The sequence below is a fragment of the Lithobates pipiens genome, unplaced genomic scaffold, assembly GCF_037356315.1.
Source record: "Lithobates pipiens isolate NorthernLeopardFrog02 unplaced genomic scaffold, aLitPip1_a1.2 Scaffold_27, whole genome shotgun sequence".
Taxonomy (NCBI): domain Eukaryota; kingdom Metazoa; phylum Chordata; class Amphibia; order Anura; family Ranidae; genus Lithobates; species Lithobates pipiens.
In genome coordinates, this window is record NW_027507788.1 from 195,456,194 (window position 1) to 195,475,275 (window position 19,082).

The 19,082-nt window shown below is 45.4% G+C and overlaps 1 long non-coding RNA gene across 3 annotated transcripts in view; it reads left to right on the top strand.

Moving 5' to 3' along the window:
* The window catches only part of LOC143934457 (uncharacterized), a 357,257-nt gene that overhangs the window by 121,239 nt on the left and 216,936 nt on the right, over positions 1-19,082 (top strand). For all 3 annotated transcript variants that reach the window (XR_013263269.1, XR_013263270.1, XR_013263271.1), the window contains one exon: positions 7,012-7,157. This is a non-coding gene — a long non-coding RNA (uncharacterized LOC143934457). The remainder of the gene's footprint in view (positions 1-7,011; positions 7,158-19,082) is intronic.

Below are 19,082 nucleotides of genomic sequence, written 5' to 3' on the forward strand. Positions count from 1 at the left end.
ATCATCCATGTGCATGTAGCCTAAAAAAATAAAACTATCTACATAAAAGTTTACAATTGTTGGTTTTGGTAGTGTCATAGCTTATTCCAACTCATGGCACTGTTACGTATGCTGGTCAGCAGAGCCATAACTACAACCTTCAGGGCCCCAGTGCAAGAAACCATTAAGGGCCCCCCTGACCCGTTCAACTCCAAAAAGTAGAGCCCACAGGAGCCTGGAGATAGCAGAAAGAAGAGGAAGCTGGATAGGAGGGGCGACATATAGAGGAACCAATCCCCTCCATTTTCCTCCTGCAGCTGCTTAATGTCAGTGGGAGGCAGAGAGGGAGAAGCAGGCTTTTAGTGGCTGCCGAAAGAAAATGGAGAGGATCGGTTCCCCCACCACCCCTCCTGTCCAGATGAACAAGGGAGCTGCACGGGCCCCCTAGAGCATGGGGCAGAGTCATAATTGTGACCCCTGTAGTTACACCCCTGCTGGTCGGAATATATATATCTAGAGAAAAAGAATAAAATGAGAAGTAGGGCCAAAGCTCTTTTGGCCCTGCTTCTCTTGTGGGTCACAGGAGTGCACTTAGTTCTGCACTCCTGTGACCCATAATCAGCTGACAGTAGGCTAAAGTCCGCTGTCCACTGTCCACTGACGTCACTCACAGTCATCACTCTCTGCTAAGTGAATACTGAGAACTGATTGATCAGAGGTATTTTATCGCTCAATTCTTGGCCTTAGAGGCGGCGGGGTACAGATGCAGCATCCATATAGGTGAGTATGGTTGTTTGTTATTTTGAAATCCCACACTTCTCTTTTAATAATGACAAAAAAAGAATTGATGTGTTGAATAAGTATCCTTACATGTATGAACTTCATGAAGATATCAGACTACAGCTTTTCACCCGGTTATAAACACACAAAATATATATTTTTTATTGACTATTTTATAGAAACAGTATTCGTGCAATAATACATTGACAGAGGCATGGGAAACTGAGTTATTATTTGATATTTTATAGCCTTTGGAGCCAAGATGCGTTATCGTTATGAAAGGGCTGCTGTGCAAAGGTCAGATTTCCTGTCTGTTGTCACCAACATATGAATAGGTAACACAGAATTACACTCTTGTGAGTCTCAACAGCAAGTGACAGTCAGCAGCAATGATCTGACTGGGTTGAAAAGGCTGCATGTGTAACAGGAAAACTATAGTAGATAATACAACATAGGAATGTGTAGTGTTTTTGAATATATTTTAATTAATTAATATTTTTTACTTCAGGGCTAATAAATTTTACTTAGTGAAGAAATATTGCATATGAATTTGAGATATGTATTTTTTGCAGCTGAGCTATATGATCCTTTTTGTAAGTTTACCTTATCTTACCGTTTAACTGAACAAGCCTGTTTACAGAGCTCAATAACTAAAACTGAGATTATAAAAACTGGAAAGTTAATTTAGGTGTGAATTGTCTCAATACTTCTTCGTCTTCTCCTTGCTCTGTATCTCTTTGTACATCATTTCAATTAGAGAGAGACAATACGAAAGCAAACAGTTTTACTCCCACTTTACAAACCTGTAATGTTGTATGACACCAGGGTCATGGTTGCTCATGCACAATGGCCACATGCCATATGTGACATACAAACACCTCTCCAACAACATAGCAAATGCAAATCTCTTACTGCTCCTAGAAGAGTCACTTGGCAGGTGCTGACTCTGCTAGTTTACAGCTTATATATATATATACATATATATATATATATATATTAGGGCTGTGGAAATTAAAGAATAATTCCTCAATTAATCGATTAATTTTTTTTGATCGGTACTCACCTCTCCGCCGGCTTCCGGGTCTTCAGGGAGTTCCGTTGGAGATCAGGTGATGTCACTGGACTCCCCCCTTCCCTAAGTGCCTCCGTCTGCTAACAAAGGGAATGGGGGAGGAGTCCGGTGACGTTGAAGTTCTGCTCAAACTTTTGTGCAAACCAAATTCATTTTTTTTGGAAATTACGCAGCTTTTAGTTTACATCTTATTTCTTGAGGTGCTAAAATGGCAGGGCAGTACAACCCCCCCCCCCCCCCCCCCATGACCCCGTTTTGGAAAGTAGACACCCCATGGAAATTGATGAGAGGAATGTTGAGCTCATTGAATATTTTATTTTTTTGTCACAAGTGATTAAAAAAATGTGTTTTTGTGTGTCTTTTTTTTTGCACTTTTATATAAACTGTAAACATTCCAGATTAGGGTCTCTCAAAATGTGATGACCATATCATCTTTCGAGACCCTGTGTAAGTGTGCCCTAGGACTGTGCAACGCTGTGCCCTACGTTATTACTCCACTAGTGTGTGGTAGCGTCAGAAACATTCACCAATGCAAAGACCAGGTTGGTCAGGACAGAAGGGACAATAAAAGTGGATGTTAAGCCTAAATCTGCTCTTTCTATAAAAACAACATCTTATTTGGGGATTTCTTTGGGTAGGGGTTCCAGGGAGGACATACGGAAAAAACAACTTATGCAGCCGGCTCACTGCATTTGGATTGGGAAGTTGGGCCACAGCATCGTCTGGAAACAGAAGGGCTGTGATGATCTCTTCCTGGATTTTGGAGAAGGATCCAGTTCGTTCTGAAGCTTTGTATAGCACATAAGCATTCAGCAGAGCCAATTGGAATAAATATACAGACACTTTTTTATACCAGCGTCTGGCCTTACAGGCAATTAGGTACGGCGCCAACAACTGGTTGGTCAGGTCTACTCCTCCCATATTAAGGTTATATTGGTGGACACAGAGGGGTTTCTTCACAACACCAGTCGCAGTTTGAATTTGGACAGTTGTGTCTGTGTGAAGTGAGGACAGAACGAAAACATTCTTATTATCCCTCCACTTCACAGCGAGCATATGATTACACTTCAAGCAGGCTCTCTCCCCCAGCCTAAGACGGGAATCTACAAGCCGCTGAGGTAAGCCCTGGCGATTAGATCACACGGTGCCACATGCGCCAGTTCCATTATCAAACAAGTGACTAAAGTGGCACGCTTGTGTAATATTTTCTATATACAAGTAGTACCCCTTTTCCCGAATAAGGGTGACACCAAGTCCCGCACAATCTTACCAGCGCTTCCTATGTAGTCTGGGCAGTTCTCTGGCTTTACGTAACTATCTCTTCCCTCGTCAACCATAAAACTATATGTATAGCCCGTGGCCCTGTCACAGAGCTTATACATTTTGATCCCATATCTGGCACGCTTGCTGGGAAGATATTGTTTGAATGACAAGCGGCCAAAAAACGTAATCAGGGACTCATCAACAAAGACAACTTGATCAGGAGTAAACTAGGCTGCAAACTGCTGGTTGAAGTGGTGCTTATGAGGGGGCGAATTTTGTAGAGCCGATCGTATTCAGGGTCACCCCGAGGACCACAGAGTTCAATGTCATTGAAATGCATGAATCGCAAAATCTGATCGTGTCCTGGTCATGGAGGCAGAGAACATGGGCATATGGTGAAATGGGTCAGTGGACCAATATAACCTCAACTCACTTTTTTTTAGTTATGCCCATGAGGAGGGATAGGCCCAGGAAGGTCTTAAGCCCCATACACACGAGCGGACTTTTCAACATCCAAAGTCCGACGGACTGATTCCGTCAGACTATTCGATCGTGTGTGGGCTGCAACGGACTTTTGATTCACCAAAGTCTGACGGACTTTAGAATATGGAACATGCTTCAAATTTTTCCGCCGGACCCGGTCCCTTCGAAAAATTCGCTCGTGTGTATGCTATTCCGACGGACTAAAACCGATGCTAGGGCAGCTATTGGCTACTGGCTATGAACTTCCTTATTCGAATCCAGTCGTACGTCATCACGTTCGAATCCGTCGGAGTTTAGTGTGATTGTGTGTGGCCAAGTCCGCTCAGCCGAAAAGTCCATCAGAACTCTGTCGGAACTCCGGCAGAACTCCGGCAGAACTCCTTCGGAAGTCTGTCGGACATAAGTCCTCTCGTGTGTACGGGGCTTTAAATTCAGAGACCGTAATAGGTCTCCAATCCCTGGCAAGGGTCAACGTTGATGAATTGACCAGCATACAAATTGCTTTGGTCCACAATAGGTCTATGGAAATCTTCCGTGAAAAACATCAAATAAAAACTAAGTGACGTAAAATCAATTGTTTCCACCTGAATTCCGGGTTGGCCAGTGAATGGGGGAAGTATGGATTGGCAAATGCAGCAGGAAGGGCACTATGGGCTCAACGGGTCTACCTTTGTCTGTCTTTTTGATGGCTGCGGGACACTAGTTGTGCTAGCCACCTCACCAGCTTGAACTGCACTTATGGGAATCGCCATGTCACCACGTGTTACTGCAGTGCTGGATGTACAACCAGGGTGTACTAGGCCGCTGGTGCTTGCCAGTTCACCAGAAGGATGAGTGGCTCTCTGCTCCATACGAGATCCCTGTGGTTCTTGCACCTCAACAACAGCAGAAGAATGGGGTCGGGTACACCTGACCTTGGCAGGGACCACTACTCTGTCATCAGAGCTATCTGTCAGGGTGCCCCTGCTGTCTACAGGATCGTATTCTGAGCCTGAATCTGACAGATGGGTGAGTTTCTCTTCACTCTCATCTGTCATGCTCAGAAATGTGTAGGCCTCTTCACAAGTGTACCTTCAATTGGACATTTCAGCCTCTATATTTACTGGTACACTAGTGAGACTCGCAGAGAAAAAAACTACCAAAAAAAAAAAACAGCGTTCACAGGGATCAAGCCTGACCCTGTAACTGCTGCAGTTATGCGTTTAGTGTTTTGTAAGTGACAGTGATCGATTGATACTGCACTTGGGTGGGCTGGGCTGGGTGAAGGGGCTAAATGCAGGTGCTAGCAGGTATCTGGACTGATCCCACTAACATTGCATTTTTGAGAACTCTAAACTATTGGAGATGCTGATATAGTTCTGATCAGATCAAAGATATCGATCAGTTCAGATACCATACTTCTAAGGGAGGTGTATGGTGTGGGTGTTAGTGCTACTGGCACTAATCTGACGCTGCCAGGGGCGACGCAGACCCTGACTGACGCTAAAACCTAACTGATGTCACCCACCAGTTGATCAGGGGGTTAAACCTTTATCGGAAAATATACGTCGGGTGTCCTGACACTATAAAAAAAATAACTAGCTAACCAGCATCACCGGTAACACTAATACGGTGATCACTGGTAACAGGGGGTGATTAAGGGGTTAAACCTTTATTAGGGGGTTTAGGGGGGGTCCCTAGGCCTATCTGGGGCTACTACTAAGTATCCTAATGCTGATTAGTGTCACAAATGATACCAGCACAGTGATCAAAGAAAAATATGAAAACTGCACTGGGTGGCACAGTGATGGGGAGTGAAAGGGTTCACTGGGGGGTGGTGAAATGTGTGCCTATGTGTACTGTGTCAGTGTAGTGTTGGTGCAACTCACGTTCGGATGTCCTCTCTCCTCTTTCTGTAAGGGAAAAGAGTTCCACGAGGGGAAATGACATTACCTGTGTAAGTATAAACACAGGCAGGAGGGGATTTAATTAGTCAGGCCCAATCAGCAGGTCCAGGCCAGAAATCATTGGCTTGGGCCTGGAGACTGGCGAATCCGATCGTTGTTGCCGCCGTGAGGTAACGTCGCTTCGCCCACCTGTGCCATTCTGCAGCGGAAAGCGGCTAAAGTTCCTCAAACATTACATTTAAAAAAGACACTTATTATGTTATATCTATGCTTACTCTTTGTACTATATTTATGTACCAAATAAAAATCATTTGTAAACAAAAAAATAAAAAAGACACCCCCTAGACCTAGTTATTGGAGCTGGGGTGTATGGACTGGTGGTTGTGGTGATGGGCACTGTAATATTTGGGAAGAACCAGCTATTACCAGTGGCCCCTGCATGGGTAGCGCTACAAACATGCATTTTTGCATGTTTCTCTACATACTTATTAGGGTGAGATGGATGTAGTTTAGGGTGTATCTAGATGATGGTAGATGCGTTAAAAAAGTACACGTCATTGAATTGTGTATGATTTAAACACTAATTAAACATCCATGACCTTGTTTACATTCTTCAACTGTGGTCCAAAAAGGAGCATAAGCTTTAGGCGACAAGCTTTGTGAGATACGATTTGCCGACATTTATTGCCCAACAATTGTGGCAGAACTGCACAGCGTTTGAGGTGCTATTGTGAATGGCACTCAAACATGCGTGGTATGTTTTGCCACTATTGCAGTTCGATTTGGAAACATCACATCTAGCAATTTTGGATCACGAGCAGAATCGCCCACGATCCCAAGCTGCCAGATGTGAACAGAGCCTTGTGCACTGTGTTGCACTGACATCTTTTGTTAGGATCTAAAATGCTGTAGAAGACAGCTCACAGCCACCTGTTGTAAGACTAGACTAAATAAGGGAGGAGGTGTGTAAAGAATGGGCGAGGGATGGGTTTGGTCTCATTATTTCAGCAAACACATTTCAAATAGGACAACTTAAGGTTAACATGGAGTGGCTACAACGTCAGTGCTGGAAGTTTCCAGTCATTGTGCTATGGCTAATGTGTAGACAAAGAGGTGTAATTGGGAATTTTTCTTTGCTCCACCATTCCATAGCAAAATGTGCTTTGTATAAAGAGCAGCCAGACAAAGAGTAGAAAACACATATTGCAGACTGGAGACTGGAGGATATAGCATTACAAAATACAATTACTGCTGTGTTATAATACAAGCACTTACCCACATAAGCCAAGAAGTTATTTTTCTTATACCAAGAAGCTGTGCTCCAGGCAAACAGCTAAATACACAGTTTATAGGGCACCCGTGCCCAGACTAGGGACATTACAGTATTTACACATTCATAGTAAAAGAGCGTTCTAACTGCATTCTGGGAAAACTGACTATTCTCCTTTCCGGTTAGGCTGTGTCCACAATGCATGGAGTAACTGTTCACCTATGTCTAAGTGATGGTAAAAGCACTTTTACTTACCTGATCCTCTACTTTCCTGACAGATGGCACTCTTCCCCGAGCTCTGGTGGTGGATTGTCCCTTGGCAGCCCAGTATCCAATTCAGGGCCCTCAATAGTTCTTTAGGACACCAGTACCTTAGACCCCTGGAGTATGGGAGAAGATGTGGTGTGGAGGAGCCAAGGATCGAGTAAGTAAATCGACTTTTCCATGCTTCCTAGACCTAAATGAGCATCAACCTTAGCAGTGTGGGCACAGCCCCACTTCAAGGGAGAATGTTCAGGTATCCCAGAGTGCATTTTTAACCCTTTTGCTGCCAGAGCCATTTTTTACATACAGTGGTGAAAATAATTATTTGACCTCTGCAGATTTTGTAGGTTTGCCCACATACCAAGCAATTAAAGGGGTTGTAAAGGTTCGTTTTTTATTTTCTAAATAGGTTCCTTTAAGCTAGTGCATTGTTGGTTCACTTACCTTTTCCTTGAATTTCCTTCTAAATGTTTTTTTTTCTTTGTTTTCTTTGTCTGAATTTCTCACTTCCTGTTCCTCCTCAGTAAGCTGTTCTGTTTGACTAAACACCGCTCGGATGATGGTGTGAAGTTTACTGAGGAGAAACAGGAAGTGAGAAATTCAGACAAAGAAAAAAAACATTTAGAAGGGAAATGGAAGGAAAAGGTAAGTGAATCAACAATGCACTAGCTTAAAGGAACCTATTTAGAAAATAAAAAACTAAGCTTTACAACCCCTTTAAGGGTCTATAATTTTTTTATCATAGGTGTATTTTAAATGACAGAGACAGAATATTAACCAAAAATCCAGAAAAAAACACATAAAACAAATGTTATAAATGAAGTTGTCATTCAGTGAGTAAAATAAGTATTTGATCCCCAAGTAAAACATTATGCGAAACCCTTGTTGGCAAGCACAGAGGTAAGACGTTTCTTGTAGTTAGTGACCAGGTTTGTACACATCTCAGGAGGGATTTTGGTCCACTCTTCTTTACAGATCTTCTCTAAATCTTTAAAGTTTCTCGGTTGTCTCTTGACAAGTCAAAGTTTCAGCGCCCTCCATAAATTTTCTATAGGATTAAGGTCCGGAAACTGACTAGGTCACTCCATAACCTTAATGTGGTTCTTCTTGAGCCACTCCTTTGTTGCCTTGGCGGTATGTTTTGGGTCATTGTCATGCTGGAAGACCCATCCACGACCCATCTTAAGTTTTCTGGCTGAGGGAAGAAGGTTCTCATCCAAGATTTTACAATACATAGCCCCATCCATTGGCCCCTCAATGTGGCAAAGTCGGCCTTTACCTTTAGCAGAGAAACAGCCCCAAAACATCAGTCGAGTTAATGTCAAAGAGCTACATTTTGGTCTCATCTCTCCCAATCCTTCTCTGAATCATTTAGATGTTCATTGGCATGATTGTACATGTGCCTTCTTAAGGAAGGGGACTCACCATGTTTGGAAGGAACAAAATGCTGACTATGACCCTAAGAACATCACCCCTACAGTCAAGCATGGAGGTGGAAACATTATGCTTTGGGGCTGTTTCTCTGCTAAAAGTACAGACCGACTTTGCCGCATTGAGGGGCCAATGGATGTAGGCCCATCCACGTCTTATAAAATCTAGAATGGAAACATTCTTCCCTCAGTCAGAACACTGAAGATGGGTCATGTATGGGTCTTTCAGCATAACAATGACCCAAAACATATTGTAAAGGCCACTAATGTGCTTTGTTCTGCAAATGTTCTTCAAAAAGAAGCACATTAAGGTCATAGAGTGGCCTAGCCAGTCTCCAGACCTTAATCCTATAGAAAATTTATGGAGGAAGCTGAAACTTCGAGTTGCCAAGCAAATGCCAAGAAACATTAAAGTGGAAGTCCATGCAAAAAATAAAATCCCTGCATCTATGGACATCACAGATCTAACACTAACCTCTCTATCCCTGTAAAGAAAAATTGAGTATACATACCTTTTTGAAAGCTGATCTGACCCATTCCGACCGAATCCCACGCGGCTTCTCTGTAGAGGTGGGTGCAGAGGAGAAGGACGACAACAGAATCCCCATAGTAACTCTCTGAGTGACGTCACTTCCCATTCATTTCACACCTGTTGTCGGCCATGTCCTCTGCAGAGCTTCTGCCGCTGGAGATTGGGTCAGAGCGGGTCAGATCGGCTTCCAAAGAAGTATGTATACTCATTTGTTCTCTACATGGATAGAGAGGTTAGTGTTAGATCCGTGGTTACTATAGATGCAGGGATTTTAGTTTTTGCATTGACTTCCACTTTAAGGATTTAGAGAGGATCTGTGAAAAGTGTAGACCAAAATCCTTCCCGAGATGTGTACAAACCTGGTCACCAACTACAAGAAACGTCTGACCTCTGTGCTCGCCAACAAGGGTTTCTCCACCTAGTACTAAGTCATATTTTGCTTGGGGATCAAATACTTATTTTACTCACTTAACTGCAACTCAATTTATAACATTTGTATCATGTGTTTTTTCTGGATTTGTAATTGATATTCTGTCTCTTTCGTTTAACCAGTTGCCGACCGCCGCACGACGATGTACGTCGACAGAATGGCACGGGCAGGCATATGGGCGTACCTGTACGTCCCTGCCTTCCCGCGGGTGGGGGGCCCGACCGGGCCCTCCCTGGTGCCAGCGGCGGTCCGAATCCGTTCAGGAGCGATCCGGGATGAGGGGGCGGCCATTCATTCATGGCCACCCCCTCGCGATCGCTCCTGACGAATGGAAGTGCAGCGTGACATCACTTCCTCTCCTGTAATGTAAACACAGGCAGAGGAAGTGATGTAATCTCTCCTCCGTGTCGGTATTTTTCGTTCCGGCACCGAGGAGAGAGGATCGGTGAGTTGCACCAACACTACACTACACAGTAGAACATGCCAGGCACACTCTCACCCCCCCTTCACCCCCCGATCACCCCCCCAATCACCCCTGCACCCCCAGTCACAGTGACACCAATTGCATTTATTTTTATTTTTATTGCATTGGTGTCATTTGTGACTGTAATAACTGTTAGGGCAGTTAGGGTTAGCCCCCTTTAGTTCTAGGGTACCCCCCTAACCCCCCCAATAAAGGTTCAACCCCGTGATCACCCCCCGTCGCCAGTGTCACTAAGGCTGGGTTCACATTGCAGCGGTTTATGAGAACGGATGTGATTCGCACCGCACTGCAGTGCAAATCACATCCGATCTCTGTGCGATGCGAGTTCAGCCATACAGATAGTATGGCTGAATTTGCATCGCACCCGCCGCACCCGCCGCAAACTCGCACGGGACCCTTTTTTTGGTCCGCAGCAGAATCGGATCGCATGGGTGTTCACACCATGCGATCCGATTCCTGTCCGAGTTTGCAGATCGCACTGCGATATGCGAACTGATCTGGGGGTGTCATTAACATTTCACTGACACTCCCAGCAGTTCGCATAGGGCAGTGTGATGCGGGAACCCGCCGCGGATTTGTGGCGTTCCCGCATCGCTCCAGTGTGAACCCAGCCTAATAAGCGATCGTTTTTCTGATCGCTGTATTAGTGTCACAGGTGACGCTAGTTAAGCAGGTAGGTATTTAGGTTCGCCGCAGCTTTTTATAGCGCCAGGGACCCCCATATACTACCGCATAAAGCCCCCTGATTGCCCCCTAGTTAACCCTTTCACCAGTGATCACCATATAACTGTTACAGGTGACGCTGGTTGGTTAGTTATTTTTTTATAGTTTCAGGGCACCCGCCATTTATTACCTAATAAAGGTTTAACCCCTTGATCACCCGGCGGGTGATATAAGTTTGAGGGTCAGATAAGGTCTGCGTCGCCCCAGGCAGCGTCAGGTTAGTGCCAGTACCGCTAACACCCACGCGCAAAGCATACACCTCCCTTAGTAATATAGTATCTGATCAGATCTATATTAGCGTCGCCAGCAGTTTAGGTTTCCCAAAACGCATTGTTAGCGGGATCAGCCCAGATACCTGCTAGCACCTGCGTTTAGCCCCTCCGCCAAGCCCAGCCCAGCCCACCCAAGTGCAGTATCGATCGATCGATCAATGTCACTTACAAAACACAACGCACATAACTGCAGCGTTCGCAGAGTCAGGCCTGATCCCTGCGATCGCTAACAGTTTTTTTTGTAGCGTTTTGATACAGTCGCTGACAGCCTAGGTGCTTTTTTTACTTGTGAGTCTCACTAGTGTACCCCTAAATTTAGGGGTGTCTACTTTCTAAAATGGGGTCATTTGGGGGGGTTTTGTGCCATCTTGGCATTTTATGGCCTTCAAAACTGTAATAGGTGGTGAGAAATGAAATAAAAAATTTACGCCCTTAGAAAGCCTGAAGGCGGTTCTTGGCTTTCGGGGCCCCGCACGCGGCTAGGCTCCCAAAAAATCCCACACATGTGGTATCCCCGTACTCAGGAGAAGCAGCAAAATTTATTTTGGGGTGTCATTTCACATATGCCCATAGCATGTGTGAGCAATATATCATTTAGTGACAACTTTGTGAAAAAAATAAATAAATAAATAAAAGTTTGTAATTTTCCCGCAACTTGTGGCAAAATATAAAATATTCCATGGACTCAACATGCCTCTCAGCAAATAGCTTGGGGTGTTTACTTTCTAAAATGGGGTCATTTGTGGGGGTTTTGTGCCATCTTGGCATTTTATGGCCTTCAAAACTGTAATAGGTAGTGAGGAGTGAAATCAAAAATTTACGCCCTTAGAAAGCCTGAAGGCGGTGCTTGGTTTTCGGGGCCCCGTACGCGGCTAGGCTCCCAAAAAGTCCCACATATGTGGTATCCCCGTACTCAGGAGAAGCAGCAGAATTTATTTTGGGGTGTCATTTCACATATGCCCATGGCATGTGTGAGCAATATATCATTTAGTGACAACTTTGTGAAAAAAAAAAAAAAAAGTTTGTAATTTTCCCACAACTTGTGGCAAAATATAAAATATTCCATGGACTCAACATGCCTCTCAGCAAATAGCTTGGGGTGTCTACTTTCTAAAATGGGGTCATTTGTGTGTGTTTTGTGCCATCTTGGCATTTTATGGCCTTCAAAACTGTGATAGGTAGTGAGGAGTGAAATTACAAATGTATGCCCTTAGAAATCCTGAAGGCGGTGCTTGGTTTTCGGGGCCCCGTACGCGACTAGGCTTCCAAAAAGTCGACCACATGTGGTATCCCCGTACTCAGGAGAAGCAGCAGAATGTATTTTGGGGTACAATTCCACATATAACCATGGCATGTGTGAGCAATATATCATTTAGTGACAACTTTGTGTAAAAAAAAAAAAAATTTCTTTTTTTGTCATTATTCAATCGCTTGAGGCAAAAAAATAAAATATTCAATGGGCTCAACATGCCTCTTATCAATTTCCTTAGGGTGTCTACTTTCCAAAATGGGGTCATTTTGGGGGGTTTTGTACTGCCCTGCCATTTTAGCACCTCAAGAAATGAGATAGGCAGTCATAAACTAAAAGCTGCGTAAATTCCAGAAAACGTACCTTAGTTTGTAGATGTGACAACTTTTGCGCAAACCAATAAATATACAGTTATTGACTTTTTTTTACCAAAGACATGTGGCTGAATACATTTTGGCCTAAATGTATGACTAAAATTGAGTTTATTGGATTTTTCTAATAACAAAAAGTAGAAAATATTATTTTTTTTCAAAATTTGCAGTCTTTTTACGTTTATATCGCAAAAAATAAAAATCGCAGAGTCAGTCAAATACCTTTAAAAGAAAGCTCTATTTATGGGAAAAAAAGGACGCAAATTTTGTTTGGGTACAACATTGCATGACCGCGCAATTACCAGTTAAAGCAGTGCAGTGCCAAATTGTAAAAAGACCTCTGGTCATTAACCAGCAAAATGGTCCGGTCTGAAAGTGGTTAAAATACACCTATAATAAAAAATGATAGACCCTTTATTTCTGTGTAAGAGGGCTAACTTACAAAATCTGCAGGGGATCAAATAATAATTTTCCACACTGTACATATCAAAATGTAATGTCACATTTCAATTGCATTACTTTTTGTCAAATTTCAGTAAAAATACATCTAAACTAAGGGTCTTTAAGAATTTTTAAAATTTATTTCACACCTTTTAATGTTGATTTTATTTATTTTTTTACTTAGTTACTATTCCATGGGGGCTGATATTCCCCACTTTTTGAGTGACAGATACTCTTATCGAGAAATGTTGGCCTTACCATTTTTTAAACCTACTGTATGCGTATTCATTGATTTTTTATATATTTGCTTAGAGTTCAGCTGATTATATGGGCATGTGCATATGCAAAAAAAGGCATCTTTATAAAATGATCTTGACAACAGGTGTTCAAAGATGCAAAATCAAAACGGCCTCCATTAATCTGCATTGTAAATGCATGAAGTTTTGCATATGCAGGCAATTTTCGGGGTACAAACAAGGGTCTGTAGGTTTGTTCTTAAAGCAGAGTTCCACCCAAAAGTGGAACTTCCACTCATTTGTCTCCTCGCCCCCTCTGGTTCCACAATTGGCACCTTTTGTGTGGGGGGGGGGACAGGATACCTGTCTTTGACAGGTCTTCTGTCCCCACTTCCGGGAGTCCGGGCCGCGGCTCATGACATCACCGCGGGGCTCCCTCCTCCTCCTTCCTCCTCTCCATGTCGCCCGTCCAGTAGGAGAGAGGAGCGGGGCCTCGCGCATATTCAGTAGGGTTCCCGGCGTGAAGCAATGGCGGCGGCAGCACCCGGCAGCTCATGGAAACATCAGCTGTGGTGCCGACATCGCTGGACTCCAGGAGAGGTAAGTGTCCTATTGTTAACACTCAGCAGCTGCAATATGTGTAGCTGCTGACTTTTAATTATTTTTTATTTTTTGGGCAGAACACTGCTTTAAGTTGAATTTGTCTGTGAATTAAAACAGGTAAACTTTTTGAGTGTAACTCCAGTCAAAAAAGCATAGAGAGGTTTAGCACCCCCTCTAACATTTGTTTTTCTGTCTGATTTTTTCACCTCGCTTTCTGTTCCTGTGACAATTGTATTTTGAAAATTTTGGGTTGTCATGTAAATAAGGATTGGTGATGAAGCTTCAGTGGAGACACCTTTTTTCCCATGATAACTCTTACAGGAGTGAATTTCGCTTCCTAGGGGTAGGTTTTCTCTAGTTGGATGTATGTAACTCGGAACTGCCTATACAGCAAAAGCAAGTGCCTGGAGCTCATGACTATGGTATTAACTATGGCTGCACCCGTTACCAATAGCCCATCCCACCCTCCAATGATCACACAACACGGGGTGGATTGAATTGGCCACAACAGCCAATCTTATTTTTATTAACCAAAATATAACTTTTATAATTAACATAAATAATGTAAAAAAATTTTTTACCTATATATCTATATATCTCTTTTGCGTTTTATCACCACCATGGGGCACAAGGTTCAATAGGCATAACACATGACTGTACCTGCTAGCCACTTCTCAGGCCTCAAGTCGCTAAAGCCTCCGACTCAGAGACAACTAGAAGGTACCCATATACCAACTGGGAGCCGCCCTCAGACGGGTCCCTAAACCATGCCCTTTAGGTGCCCATATGACCTTCACAAGTACCTTGCACCCCGCCAACAACCACCAACCAGTATTCCAACCCCCTCTCCCCACCGTCACCACCATCTCTCCCAATCGTAGGGCGGGTGGGTGGGAAGCTCCTTACCCTCACAGCTCCTCGTGCAGATTGGCCCCTCCCCTTCCGCTTCCTGCCTCACAGAGTATGGAGCCCGCCCATACTCTGACCTGTCCAGTCCCCCGGAATACACCCCTTGCCTGGCTCCGCCCCGTTAACCCCTGTCATGCCGGCCCTCCGCCGAATACCTTCGGCATTGCTCCGTGCCTCTCTTTTCCGCAAGCCTGATCTGCATGACCAGTACTATATCAGTGTCACATGCGTTAGCCCATTCACCAAAGTATATTGGGGCTGTTATAACAGGTCTAATGATCAATGGTAACGTGGGCTTCAGAGAGCATCAAGGTTCACCTGTAAAAATGTTAAGATATGCATAGACTAATATGGCACCCATAAATATAAGCTGATCATTGTCTCATATTGCTAAAAGCATTGTTACTATCTATTTTTCCTTGGAACGTGGCATCGGTGGTGCCTGAAGGACATGAAGGTTGATTGAGTTCTTGCTTGTGTGCCTATTGGGAAGTAGATAGTCTATTTCCTTAGATTGTCTACTAGAGACCAACTACCGACTGATTTGTATGGCTAGAGTGGCACAGGATTAAAGTTTGTAAGATTCTTCTAGGTCCTAGGATAACACACACGTTGGGAGGTTGATCTGATCATAAACTAAGAATATGTCACGTACCTGGTGGTGGGAGCCCGGAGTGCAGGGAGCGGCCTCTCGTAAGCCTCTGGCTCGAGACCCCCTGGGAGTGAGAACAGGGGTTCTGGAGGGCAGAGGGCACAAGTGCCAAGTCCGTGTAGGTGGGCCTGGTCCAGGAACTGGCGTCAGACAGCAGTGGATGAAGACAGGTGACTCTGGAACGGCTGGAGGTCAGCAGCTGGCAGCAAGCAGGTGGGCACACCGGAAGGGCTGACAGGCAGGCGGCAGGCAGCGGTGGTCACAGAACACGGACTGGAACAGCAGGCAGAAGCGGGGTAAACACAAGCCGGGTCGTCAACGGGCTGGCAGCAGAGGTACCGAAGGAGAAGGCAGAAGAATAGTCAGGAGGTCCGAAGGTCAGGGCTGGCAGCAGGCAGGATAATCAGGAACAAGCCGAAGTAGATCAGAGACAGGAACAATCAGGTAATCAGAGGCAACTCTCAGGAACGCTGTAGACAGGACAGCAACGGGCCACTAGAATGAATCACTTAAGAAGCCTTCTGGGCGCCAAGGGCGGTCGCACGGCACGTCCGTTCGCGCCCACGTCAAACCGTGCAACCGACCGTGACCCCGCGCACCCGCGTGCGCACGTTTGCAACCCTGCGCACCCGTGTGCGCCCGATCGTACCTGCTCGCACCCGCGTGCGTCCGTTCGCGCTAACGCGCCCCCGGGAAGACCTATCAGCGCTCAACGGACCAACATTGTGGGTAAGTCTTCCACGGGCTGCTGGGACTCGGGACCAACCATGACATTGCCCCCCCCCCCAAGGGGCAGCCTCCGGATGCCCAATTGGGCCATTTTACCAGGATGGGCCCTTCTGAAGGCGAGAATCAATCTTCTGGCATGAATGTTGGATTCAGGTTCCCAAGAATTCTCTTCAGGTCCGTACCCTTTCCACTTTACCAGGAATTGGACTTGATTCCGTCTACGCCTGCAGTCCAAGATAGACTCCACCTCGTACTCGACTTCACCGTCGACGACCACAGGTTCAGGTGGGACAATCCTCCGACTGACGAAGGGGTCCGGAACGGCTGGCTTGAGTAACGCCACATGGAATACGGGGTGAATCCGGAATGACTCAGGCAATTTCAGCTCAAAAGCTACATCGTTAATCTTCTTTACAATTGGGAAGGGACCCACAAACCTTGGCCCCAACTTCTTAGTAGGGCAGGCCATCTTTAGGTTCAATGTGGAGAGCCACACCTGGTCCCCAACCTTAAGTTCAAGCTCCCCCCTTCTCCTCCTGTCAAAAACTTCTTTATTATGTCTTTGGGTCTTTGCCATGGTCTCCTGCAGAAGCTTGTTATTGGCACTAAAGAAGTCGATATTCTCCTGGACTGCTGGTACCGGGCTTTCAGGCAGGTCTTGGGACAAGAATGAGGGGTGGAAGCCGTAATTGGCGAAGAATGGAGACTGACTAGTGGCAGAGTGGATGGAGTTGTTATAGGCGAACTCCGCTAACGGGAGCAAGGAAGTCCAGTTGTCCTGGGAAAAGGACGAGAAGCAGCGTAAGTATTGCTCCAGCGTCTGGTTCGTCCGTTCTGTTTGCCCATTGGTCTGTGGGTGGTAGGCAGACGAAAGACAGAGATCAATCTTCAAAGCCCTGCAGAGTGCTCTCCAAAACTTGGACGTGAACTGCACACCCCGATCCGAGATAATGTTTGTGGGGACACCGTGCAGCCTCACGATCTCTTTAATAAAAACCTCAGCGGTCACTGCAGCGGACGGGGTGCCCTTCATCGGCAGGAAGTGGGCCATCTTGGTTAGCCTATCCACCACCACGAAGATTGTGGAGTGGCCTTCTGATGGAGGAAGCTCTACGATGAAATCCATCGAAATCATTCGCCAAGGCCTCTCTGGAACAGGTAATGGTTTCATCAGACCCCAGGCCCTGGACTTGCTGCTTTTATTACGGATGCAAATGGCACAAGCCTCCACATACCTCTTGCAGTCGGATCTCAGCTGGGGCCACCAAAAGGTGCGCTGGACCAACTCGGTGGTCTTGAGGGCGCCGAAATGGCCGGCCAACGGGTGGTCATGACATGCACTGAGGACTGGCACCCGAGCCTCCTGGGGGACAAAAATTTTGTCTTCATGCCAGAGAAGTTCATCTTGGGTCAGAAGTGTGACATTAGGTGGAGGAGTGGCACCAACGGAGACTTGCTTAATCAGGGACAACAGATCGGCCTGAAGAAGAAGAAAGTTCCCTGAGGCCAGGATGGTATCCGGATGTGGAGAGGTCTCTGGCTCATTGTACATTCGGGACAGGGCGTCCGGTTTGGTGTTCTTGGAACCCGGACGATAAGTTATGTGGAACAGAAACCTGGAAAAGAAAAGAGCCCATCTGGCCTGGCGTGGCTTCAACCTCTTGGCGGACTTCAAGTATTCCAGGTTTCTGTGATCCGTGTAGATGAGGATTGGATGCGTAGCTCCCTCCAGTAGGTAACGCCATTCCTCGAGGGCCGCTTTAATGGCCAATAGCTCTCGATCTCCGACATCATAATTTGCCTCAGCTTCAGTTAGCTTGCGGGAGAAGAATGCTACTGGGTGCAAGCGGGCCCTAGGCCCATGTCTCTGGGAGAGAATCGCCCCAACCGCGATCTCAGAGGCATCAACCTCTAAGATATAGGGCCGGGTTGGATCAGGATGTTTGAGGATGGAAGCCGACACAAATACAGTGGTGTGAAAAAGTGTTTGCCCCCTTCCTCATTTCCTGTTCCTTTGCATGTTTGTCACACTTAAGTGTTTCGGAACATCAAACCAATTTAAACAATAGTCAAGGACAACACAAGTAAACACAAAATGCAATTTGTAAATGAAGGTGTTTATTATTAAAGGTGAAAAAAAATCCAAACCATCATGGCCCTGTGTGAAAAAGTGATTGCCCCCCTTGTTAAAACATACTATAACTGTGGTTGTCCACACCTGAGTTCAATTTCTCTAGCCACACCCAGGCCTGATTATTGCCACACCTGTTCACAATCAAGGCATCACTTAAATAGGAGCTGCTTGACACAGTAAGGTCCACCAGAAGATCCTTAAAAGCTACACATCATGCCGAGACCCAAAGAAATTCAGGAACAATTGAGAAAGAAAGTAATTGAGATCTATCAGTCTGGAAAGGGTTATAAAGCCATTTCCAAAGCTTTGGGAATCCAGCGAACCACAGTGAGAGCCATTATCCACAAATGGCGAAGACATGGAACAGTGGTGAACCTTCCCAGGAGTGGCCGGCCGCCCAAAATTACCCCAAGAGCGCAGCGACGACTCATCCAAGAGGTCACAAAAGACCCCACAACAACATCCAAGGAACTGCAGGCCTCACTTGCCTCAGTTAAGGTCAGCGTTCATGCCTCCACCATCAGGAAAAGACTGGGCAAAAATGGCCTGCATGGCAGAGTTCCAAGGAGAAAACCACTGCTGAGCAAAAAGAACATCAAAGCTCGTCTCAATTTCTCCACAACACATCTTGATGATCCCCAAGACTTTTGGGACAACATTCTGTGGACCGATGAGACAAAAGTGGAACTCTTTGGAAGGTGTGTGTCCAAGTATATCTGGCGTAGAAGGAACACTGCATTTCATAAAAAGAACATTATACCAACAGTAAAATATGGTGGTGGTAGTGTGATGGTCTGGGGCTGTTTTGCTGCTTCAGGACCTGGAAGACTTGCCGTGATAAAAGGAACTATGAATTCTGCTGTCTACCAAGAGATCCTGAAGGAGAATGT